At 39.9% G+C, this 10927-nt stretch overlaps 1 long non-coding RNA gene across 1 annotated transcript in view; it reads left to right on the top strand.

Moving 5' to 3' along the window:
• Positions 1 to 337: 337 nt before the first annotated feature.
• The window catches only part of LOC130120108 (uncharacterized), a 46151-nt gene continuing 35561 nt past the window's right edge, over positions 338 to 10927 (top strand). The window contains exons 1-2 of the long non-coding RNA XR_008810877.1: positions 338 to 408; positions 534 to 599. This is a non-coding gene — a long non-coding RNA (uncharacterized LOC130120108). The remainder of the gene's footprint in view (positions 409 to 533; positions 600 to 10927) is intronic.

The following is a 10927-nucleotide window of genomic DNA, read 5'->3' as shown; positions in this document are numbered from 1 at the left end:
TACAGTAGGGTGCCAAGCACAGAAGGTGCATAGGCATATCAGACCCAGAATTAAGGCCTTAGCAGTGCTGAATCGCTAGTCACAAAGGTGAGCAGAAAGTTTTAAGTCGTGCAGTCTGTTGTGCATCTTCAAAGCACAGAAATTTCTGCATTTATGTAGCCCAGTGGAAAATATGAGGTTCCCACTAAAGCCACTAGGTGGCACTGTGCCCTTTCCGGTAACCCCCAACCCTTGGAACGCAAATTTCCGAAACGCAGCAACGCTTCTTTATGAATGAGCCTTCCCCTTCCATCCTACGTTTCGGAAATTCGCCCACGGAAATAGCGCGAGAGGAAACAGAAAGTGGAGGGTCTTCCGTGTCGGCTGACTCATTTGCTTTTTTGGGGAGCGTTTGCCAATTTAAAAGGGGTAAATATGGTTAAAATGTTATTTCTGTACAAAATGATCAAAAGACCGACATTAATATGGTTGTATAGAAGGACAAAATATAATGTTTACCGTCGACGGTGAAGTAGTTGGTCCGATGTTTACAGATTTTATCTACGTGTGCTGGGTGACTCATGGGAGGACCGTGAGGTTGATAACGTTCGGAAAGCACTGTAAGTTCATTTCACAGAGATGTGTTTTGTTATCCTTCATGTCTGAGAGCATTTAATTTGTGCACATTGTGCCGAAAATGTTTATTTTCGCTGTGTAGTGCTGCATGGGGTTGTATGGTGGCCGCCATTTTGTGCATCTGAGTTAGTGCCGAGATAAAATGTTGTATTTTGAGATATACTGCACATTTCATTTGGATTTCATTCATTATTAATTTACCAAATGTTTCATGTTTTATAGAAACTGACCTTATGTTGTTTTGTTTATTTTATTTTATTTTGTGTTAACAGAAGTGTTACCGCTACAGTTATTTATGCACTTTATGTTTGGTTACTGATTAGATACTGGTCTCTGTAGGCCGTTAAGTTAACCTAAGATTTTGGGCACTCTATTTGAATGTTAAAGTACTACATAGGGGGTAGATTAGTGACCAGGAATAGTGAAGTCTCTTTTTAGATGTACGGGCTACATTTTGAAGTGAGACATCGTGTCTAAAGTTGCAAATCTGTTTGTATCGGAAAATCTTTGATAAATCTATATCACTTGAAAACTCCAAATTAGTTTAATACTGCTCTCTCCTTTTTGGGAGTAGTTGGGTAATAAGGAACCCTGAATATAGTTTTGTGTCATGGGTCATTCAAATTTTACCAGGCTACATTTAAGTGAAGCATGGGAGGAAATAGAGCACTTAAAACAACAGGAAACAGGAAAACATCAGGAATATCCTCCAAGGAATATTGACAGGTCTTTGATGAAAAAAAAGAATCCATTTGGGAAATTTTCCAAACCCTGACTAACAGCTAGTGTTTCAGACAGGCAGTTGCAAGATTAGGTAGAACCAACCATCAGTCTTACCTGCCCTCTGCCTCATTCTGATGTTGTACAGGTCTTTGGCAACAAGACTAGGTCAAAACCTAGCATATGGCTGGATCGTGTATGGTCATTGTTGGAAATTGTGGCCAGTTTGTTACAGGGATAGTCAGTGGTAGTGTCTATAATGTGAACTCCTGGATATTAAATGCTCACCTGCAATTTTCTGTTGTGGGCTCAAATATTTGTTGTTCAAGTGTACTGAAGTAGCATATCACATGACATGGTTAAGCTATGTTCAAGTAAAAAAAAAAGAAGGTTATAAATGTACTTTCAAGAACAATACTTTTTCACTCATATTTTAGGATGTTTGATTTGAAAGAGAACTTAATTGTAATAACTATTTTAATTATCTGATAACTCCCCCTCCTCTTTCATCTGTTTCTATCCAAGGATGTCTCTGATTTTTTAAGACCCACTCTCTATTGACAGGCGAATTCACAAAGAATGGATTGTGGCCACTGATGGCACCATGGATTGCATATAGCTTACACCTGCCATCTGCCCCGTCTCAAGATCAGATACACAATAATAATAATAATAATAAATCAATCTTATATAGCGCTTTTCCAATACTCAAAGTCGCTTTACAAGAAACGGGATGAAACAAGACGACAGATAAACATAACACAGACATACAGGGGTGGATAGGAAGGGGGGCTACGAGAGGGAGAAGCAGCAGCCACACACGACGCCAGCAGTACTCTCCAACTTGGATAGATACAAAAGGACAAGAAAAACAAACATAAATCACAGATGAAAAAAAAATTTGAACGAATTAGATTACAGCACAAAAACGGCCATAAAGTTTGAGGAGTACCTGGCTGCAGCCTGCAGAATGGGGCAGGATTCAATGTTGACTGTTTAATCCCACCCCTAACCCCAACCCTGTTTAACCCCACCCAAACTCAAGGCCACACCGATGAAATCGACATTTAACCCCACCCAAATTCAACAGTTAAACCAATCGAATCAAACGGTGGGCCGCCCTGTTCTGCAGGCTGCAGCCAGGTATACTTGTAAAGTTTTGCAGATGAGTGCAATTTGCCCTTGTTTTGCATCTGATTGCGTTTATCCATGTGGCAAAGTATAAATAGTGACTTTTGGCAACGCAGATACAGGCATTTTGTCTATGAAAAAAGGTCTGTTACCCTTGGTGCCCCATACATTTCACCCTTTGCGCGGGTGCTTTGAAAAACCACACTATTTATTTTTGTCTTATTTGTGCAGGTTTAGCAGCCGCAAAAGCTGTGTAATCCTTTTGTGAATTCACCAGTGAATGTTTTGTCAGAGTGATTGTTGTTTGGGGTGCTTTAACTGTGCTGTTTTCCTCATGCCTCTTGGCCGATCAGTCGTGTAACTTCAGTGATGTCATTGGTCACCTGGTTCAGCAGCCCAATCGTGTCAAACTGATCACTCAGTCAGTCAGTCAATGAATCACTCTAAACATTATAAATCAGTCAGCCATGCTAACGTGGTCGCTCAGTCAATCAGTCAGGGTCATTGGCGTTTGTAGGGCTGGTCCGCCATCCGGTCCAGCCAAAAGGCAACTCAAATTCAATGACTATATTAACTGTGTGATTATGAAGGCTAATGCAAAAGTGATGTTTTATAGACTTGCACACCCTTGCTGTTCTAGCAAGTCAAGTTTATTACAGCCCTAAACTGCAGTTGCAGTCTCACAGGACTTAATATTCTCAAAGTGAGAAACACTTAAACAAAACAAACATCAGCGTAGGAAGAGCATTGGTGGAGGGCAGGTTTTTCATGTGTGCTGACACATGTATTTCATGTGCCCTCATTTACTGCCTTTTTAAATGTCTGCTAGACAGCCCTGGCTGTGATGTGGAATTGCGATATTAGCCATCTTAACTAATTAATGAGACTATTGTGTTACAGGGAAAATAATTGAATATGCATCTGTCACATCATACCACAAACAGCCACTAATATTCTGATTATTTGTCAAATTAATCTACTATGAGTAGCCTAATCATGGGTCAGACGAAAAACCAAAACAATTTACTTTTCAATTGTTTTCAAAACAATTGATGTTCATTACTGTCCATGGTCTGAGGAGGTTGTGCATTGGGTAAGGTCTGCCAGATGCTGCTGAAAATGTAAAGATCATTAGCTAGGTAGCTACACCCATTAAATCATTACCAAAACCGATAGCAATTACCCTCGTGGTCCTGTGTAGTTCAGTTAGTAGAGTGCAGTCTGGTGTTGTGGTAACGTATATCTTGAGCATGGTACTTACACTGTCAAAAATCTAAGGGGTTTAATCCTACTGGGTCCACCCATACTGTAATATGATGCTGTTGTTTCACTGTAAAGCACTAGAGAAGTGCAATAGAAATGCACTCTTTTCAATAAATACCTGGCCGACCCGTAGGCTTCCAGTTGAACTTTGGTTAAAATCCTCTTGGTAAACTCAAAGCAGTTTTGTTGGGCAATAATGATGTTTAAATAGTAGAGAAGGCTTCATGTAGGCTTTTTACTGTGCTAGGCCAAACCCCAGATTTGATTTTGCCATCTGATCTGAAAAGAATCCAGAATCAAGTCAGAGACTGAAATCCTCAGCCTTGATTATTATTAGATTTAATTGTCTAATCGTGCCTCAACCTCTCAAGTAAAAGAACGTGGGCAAATGGATTTTAAACTACTTTATTTTCTGCCCATGGCCTATTATTGTTGATCAATTTACTTTGCAGCTCTTTACAGTAGTTTATTAAAAACATTAATAACAAATGAGGTAATTTACATATTTTTGATGAATTTCATGTAAGGAATTGGTTACATTTCTTTCCAGGAATCCATTGGTACCCCACCTCACATGCATGCATGCACACGTGTGTGTCCACACACACACACACACACACACACACACACACACACACACACACACACACACACACACATCCATAGGATACAGTTCAGATTAGGCTAGAGGCTTCCCTCAGTATGACATATAAATAGCTGTCTTAATGACTCTTCAGTCATCACATCCTCACAACTGTCACAAACATGTGATGATCTTAGAAATAAGGGTCGGCCTGATTGTGTAAGAATGAGCTTCCAGGCACCACTGGATGTTTCTCTGAATAAAAGAAGATTGGACAACTCTTTTAATTTGATCACGAAGACACTGCTCAGAAATCAAATAAAACACCCAGATTGTTTGCCACCAGTTTCACATATGCCAACAGACTTTTCAGTTTGTCACATAAAAGGGATGTGCAGTTAGCAGGACCAAATACAAGAACTGATTTCTCAGAATTCACCTAAAGAGAATTTTGGGACATCCAACTATGGATATCAGTAAGACGGACCTTAAAGGGAGCCAAAGTGCTAAAGTTGGTGGTATTGACAGGAACGAAGAGCCGGGTCATAATGGTGGAAGAATACATTTTGGTTATGAATGACCTGACGCAGGGGGCCTAGCACTGACCCTTGTGGGACACCACTAGTAAAATGAGCAGATCAATCAATCAGTCAAGTTGCATTTTATATAGAGCTTTTCTAGCTGCAACAGCCACTCAAAGCACTTTACATTTCTGGTCAAATCTCAGTTTCAGACGCCTGTTATAATAGAACACGAGCCGTTTGTGTAAGATGAAGAGGATATATTTCTGTGAGGGCAATTTACACTACCGTTCAAAAGTTTGGGATCACCCAAACAATTTTGTGTTTTCCATGAAAAGTCACACTTATTCACCACCATATGTTGTGAAATGAATAGAAAATAGAGTCAAGACATTGACAAGGTTAGAAATAATGATTTGTATTTGAAATAAGATTTTTTTTACATCAAACTTTGCTTTCGTCAAAGAATCCTCCATTTGCAGCAATTACAGCATTGCAGACCTTTGGCATTCTAGCTGTTAATTTGTTGAAGTAATCTGGAGAAATTGCACCCCACGCTTCCAGAAGCAGCTCCCACAAGTTGGATTGGTTGGATGGGCACTTCTTTGAGCAGATTGAGTTTCTGGAGCATCACATTTGTGGGGTCAATTAAACGCTCAAAATGGCCAGAAAAAGAGAACTTTCATCTGAAACTCGACAGTCTATTCTTGTTCTTAGAAATGAAGGCTATTCCATGCGAGAAATTGCTAAGAAATTGAAGATTTCCTACACCGGTGTGTACTACTCCCTTCAGAGGACAGCACAAACAGGCTCTAACCAGAGTAGAAAAAGAAGTGGGAGGCCGCGTTGCACAACTGAGCAAGAAGATAAGTACATTAGAGTCTCTAGTTTGAGAAACAGACGCCTCACAGGTCCCCAACTGGCATCTTCATTAAATAGTACCTGTTAGAGCCTGTTTGTGCTGTCCTCTGAAGGGAGTAGTACACACCGGTGTAGGAAATCTTCAATTTCTTAGCAATTTCTCGCATGGAATAGCCTTCATTTCTAAGAACAAGAATAGACTGTCGAGTTTCAGATGAAAGTTCTCTTTTTCTGGCCATTTTGAGCGTTTAATTGACCCCACAAATGTGATGCTCCAGAAACTCAATCTGCTCAAAGAGGTGCCCATCCAACCAATCCAACTTGTGGGAGCTGCTTCTGGAAGCGTGGGGTGCAATTTCTCCAGATTACCTCAACAAATTAACAGCTAGAATGCCAAAGGTCTGCAATGCTGTAATTGCTGCAAATGGAGGATTCTTTGACGAAAGCAAAGTTTGATGTAAAAAAAATCTTATTTCAAATACAAATCATTATTTCTAACCTTGTCAATGTCTTGACTCTATTTTCTATTCATTTCACAACATATGGTGGTGAATAAGTGTGACTTTTCATGGAAAACACGAAATTGTTTGGGTGATCCCAAACTTTTGAACGGTAGTGTATATTTGATGTTTGCTTGCTTTTAATCTTTCAACATGACCTTACATTGCTTAGATAGATGCTTGAAGTCCGTGTGTAATAGAACATAGTCCATATGTAATAGAACAAATGTAGTCTTATAAAGTGTCTTCTCCAGGTGCACAAATAAATGTATTGTTAATTGTTGGCTGTATGGGAGACTCACTGAGTGTAGCAAGTCTGTACACGCTAATCTCAGATATGGCCTTGGTGGATGAAAGCTGGAAGACATGAGATAAGGAGGGGAAGAACAGACAACTGCCGTATAAGAGAGACTACTGTATTGATCGGCGTGCATTCAAGCACCTGGGTTTGAATGCGTCTGTTCATTGAACATATATTAAAATCGTGTGACAAAACTGTAAGAGTTTTTTGTCTTGTTCCTCATGTAATGTCAGAGTGGGAATTAAATAATTGTCATGACAATTTCCCATAGATATGGCTCTATTTAGAAGGTAGGAGTGCAGCAACTCAAGAGCAATCCTACTGAGACCCGACCCACTTGCTTTTCAAGGCAATTCATCAAATACTAGTGTGGTCCACAGTATCAAACACTGCACTCAAATCTAAAAGAACCAAAATTGCAGGATGACCAGCTTCAGTTGCCAATATAAAGTTGTCAGTGACCTTAATGAAAGCAGTCTCCATACTGTGGAGGGCTCTGAAACCAGACTGGAATTTCTCAAACATACTATTGTTATCCAAAAAGGCTATCGGTGGAGATGGCAATCGCTTTTTCCAAAACTATGTTAGCGTGGCAATATGTCGGGCTTATACCTGTCAGACATGATCATGCCACATTATTAACGAAAGGCTGCATTTTAAAGCCTAGATAGTCTGTCCAATTATTTCAGGAAGTGGTGGATGTATAAGAGGCTACATTGATCACCCAAAAATAAAGTCTCCTTGAGCAAGTCTTTTTTTTTCTTTCTTTCTTTTTTTTTGTATCATGTATGTAATCAGCAGCACTTACATTTTTTTTAAAAGATAAATTCATTTGATGATGGCAGCATGGTTTTTACCTCCCACCATTGCATTGCTATTCTACTGTATGGGGCTGCATTTGAATCCATTCCAAAATATTTGAGGAATTGATCCGACCTAAACTTCAGAGTGTTTTGTTAGGAAGGGTATACCAACATGCAGACCGGTCCCCTGTCAGCCAATCACTGTGTGCATAGTAAGTGAGTGCATTCAGGAAACATGGCGTCATTCATAGCAACAGGGTCATCCCTGCCCACTTCTCTAAGCTCAAGCTTTCACCCAATTCCTTAGTAAAAGTTGGTCTCAGTAGCTTCTTGGATCAGTTATGAGAAGGAAATTTTAGCTAGTGTCATTAAGAGGAACTCATATTGCTAAAATGGAACACTATGAATAGTTTTTTGTTAGAGGCTGGACTGTAGCATGTTTAAAACAGGTGGGAAAACAGGCAGAGCTTTTTTGATTGATTGATTTTATTTCGAACATGCTAAAATAACAAACTAAAATACACAGGCAGGAATACAAGAACAAATGGAAATAATAGTGAACATATTTTGCAAACTCTCTGTAACAACACAAGTAATAACTAGACCATGTTCAAAAAGGGCGTAGGATGAAGTAAAGAACTTTTCTGGTCCTACCCCTTTCTTATACTTTATCAATCAAATCAAAACAAAATAGCTTAAGGAGCTATTAACAATAGACAGCACAGCTGGGCAGATTGATCCAAGTGCCTCCTTCAGGAAGTAGGTGGGAGAGTATCTGTCAATTAAACAAGATGGCGGTACCCAGTAAACAAAACTGCGATTAATTACGACTCATTAATTGTTTTGTTTTTTTACTGTACTAATGACAAAATTCACTGATTGCTCTTTGGCTAGTTCGAGCTGGCTAACATTGTGGGACACTGAATTAAGGCACAGGCTCAACTTGGCCCAGGAGAAGGGAGCATCCAAGACGAATACGTTACAGAGACCCTCAGTGTTTGACGATGACTCTGATGATGAGACCACAGTCAGAGTCTGCAAAAGGAAGCAGTGAAGAAGAGGATGACGAAGCAGACTCAACTGGAGAAGCAGAAGGCACTGGAGCAGGACAGTACTGTGTATGGCTATGATGCTGTTTATGAGGACTTTCAAAAACAGATGCTTGAGGCCAAGAAGAAAATGTCTGGAGAAACAGACAGATAGCTGCCCTGGATGTGAGGAAGCAGAGGGACCTGAGTGGCTTTTACAGGCAGCTGCTGAATCAGACTGTAGAATAGGGGATGATACCAGACTGCTCTTTAGAGAAATCCAAGCTCAAAGCCTGCAAAAGTACCAGAGAGGACCCTAACCCCTTCCCTCACCGGCCTCCCATGACAACATCCCCAGTTCATACAGCAAGAACAAGGAAGGGCACAACTAGAAGTCTGCCTTCAACAAGACCGGCCTTCATCAGTAAATGGAGATGACAAGGGAAGGGAAAGAGAGAGGAACAGACAAGTCACAGAGATATAGATGGAAATAGAGATAGAAGGGGAGAGAGAAACAGAGAGAGGGGGATGGTAGATGTAGTGAAAGGAGAGATGTAGGGGGGTCAGATTATTTTTACTCTTAGGAATTTCCATCCAATATTTTGATTAAAATTGATTGAAAGAAGCATTTTTGGTCAAGAGAAAAAAGATGTATTTTCTAGATACTGTACCACACCGGATTATGAATGTTTGCTAATAAACTATCTATCCACCATATACTCAAATTTGAAACATAGCCTTAAGGTTCTTGATGTACCAGTTTAACGACTACTTATTATGTACTAGTGTAAACAATATGCTCATCAATAGGGGAATTGCTGTGAAGGTGATAACATAATGAATGGAAAAGTATTTATGGTAGTTCAGAACTGACGTTATTAAACTGAAATAATTAGATCAAATTGCAGTTGAATTTCCAATATATATGCATAATGTATGACAATGAAATTTTGATCATCTAATTTTAACTTTTATTTCCACATGAACAGTATGTGAAAAATCCCTAACAGCAATCAGCCATTAACCAGAATGGACTATCAAACTATTTAAGAGCAAATTCATATTTATTTTTCAGACACAAACAAAAACAAAATATTTCAACAATTACAATTGCCTTTGGGCCATCACAATACTTGAACTGAATTTCAGCTGTTGACAGATATGGGATTATGGGATTATGCAACGAGCGCCACGCTATCACAAAGTTCATCACCCCCCCACATAGAGAGACGATCTGAAGTGCTGGGAGGAATATGTTACTTGGTGTCTGAGATTGCTGATAATGCAATTATTGTGATGAAATAAAACAATAGTATCGGGGCTGATTCGAATTTGGACTTTTTGACCAGATTTATTAGCGCATGATGTGCACAGACAAATGAGATATCATTTCAGTTTATTTCAATGGACATGTTTGCTAAATTAAATAATACATTATACACTGATGGATTCCTTTTTAAGAATGAGTGTCAGCAGGGCCGTCACGGGGGGGGGGGGGGGGGTACAAGGCTCTGTGCGAACTTGATGTGCAAAGCCTTGCTCGTTGACAAGCATGCGCATTAATTATGGACACATGCATACAGCTATTGTAGTTCTACTGCATGCAGCTATTCTAGTTGTACTGCACGCTATTGTAGCTGTACTGCACACAGCTATTCTAGTTGTACTGCACTGAGCTATTCTAGATCTACTGCATGCAGCTATTCTAGTTGTACTGCACACAGCTATTCTAGTACTGCATGAAGCTATTCTAGTTCTACTGCATGCAGCTATTCTAGTTGTACTGCACACAGCTATTCTAGTTGTACTGCATGCAGCTATTCTAGTTGTACTGCATGAAGCTATTCTAGTTCTACTGCATGCAGCTATTCTAGTTGTACTGCACACAGGTATTCTGGTTCTACTGCACACAGCTATTCTAGTTGTACTGCACACAGCTATTCTAGTTGTACTGCACACAGGTATTCTGGTTCTACTGCACACAGCTATTCTAGTTGTACTACATGCAGCTATTTTAGTTCTGCACACAGCTATTCTAGTTGTATTGCACGCAGCTATTCTAGTTCTACTGCACACGTAATCTCGGTGCAGTGCATTTTTAACAGGTAGAATAATACAGCATCACCATGCACATAGTCTCAGCTATGACTTTTTACTATTTAGTCTTTCAAAGGAGAAAAAAAATCTGCTGTTGGCTTTACATCAAGCCAGCTCAGCTGTCAATTTATTTTGGCATGTTGAAGAATGACCGTATGTTACAATTCAATATTTCAGCTCTATAGCCTAAATTTCGTTCAGATTTTAGATCATTTTCCTGACCGGTCATTAGACATAGCCTACATTCACAGTCACATGCACCTGCTAGCTTTGTCCGCCTGCTCAGCCACCACATCTCTGGAAGTGTTGACAAATTTATCCAGCGATCCTCACAGTGACTTGTGAAATTCTTCCTTCTTTTTACATTTTTTTTTTCCTTTCCCAGCATCCGACTCGTGTTTGCGAAATCAGTCACGCTCTCATACAGCCGACATTGTTTCCCCTTCTGCTTCGTCCTTGCAGTGAGCAACGAGCTGGAGCACGCACAACGTAATGACGCAATGT

This window comes from Lampris incognitus, chromosome 1, assembly GCF_029633865.1.
Source record: "Lampris incognitus isolate fLamInc1 chromosome 1, fLamInc1.hap2, whole genome shotgun sequence".
Classification (NCBI taxonomy): domain Eukaryota; kingdom Metazoa; phylum Chordata; class Actinopteri; order Lampriformes; family Lampridae; genus Lampris; species Lampris incognitus.
The sequence above is the reverse complement of the archived record's forward strand: the minus strand, read 5'-3'. Positions and strand labels throughout refer to the sequence as shown.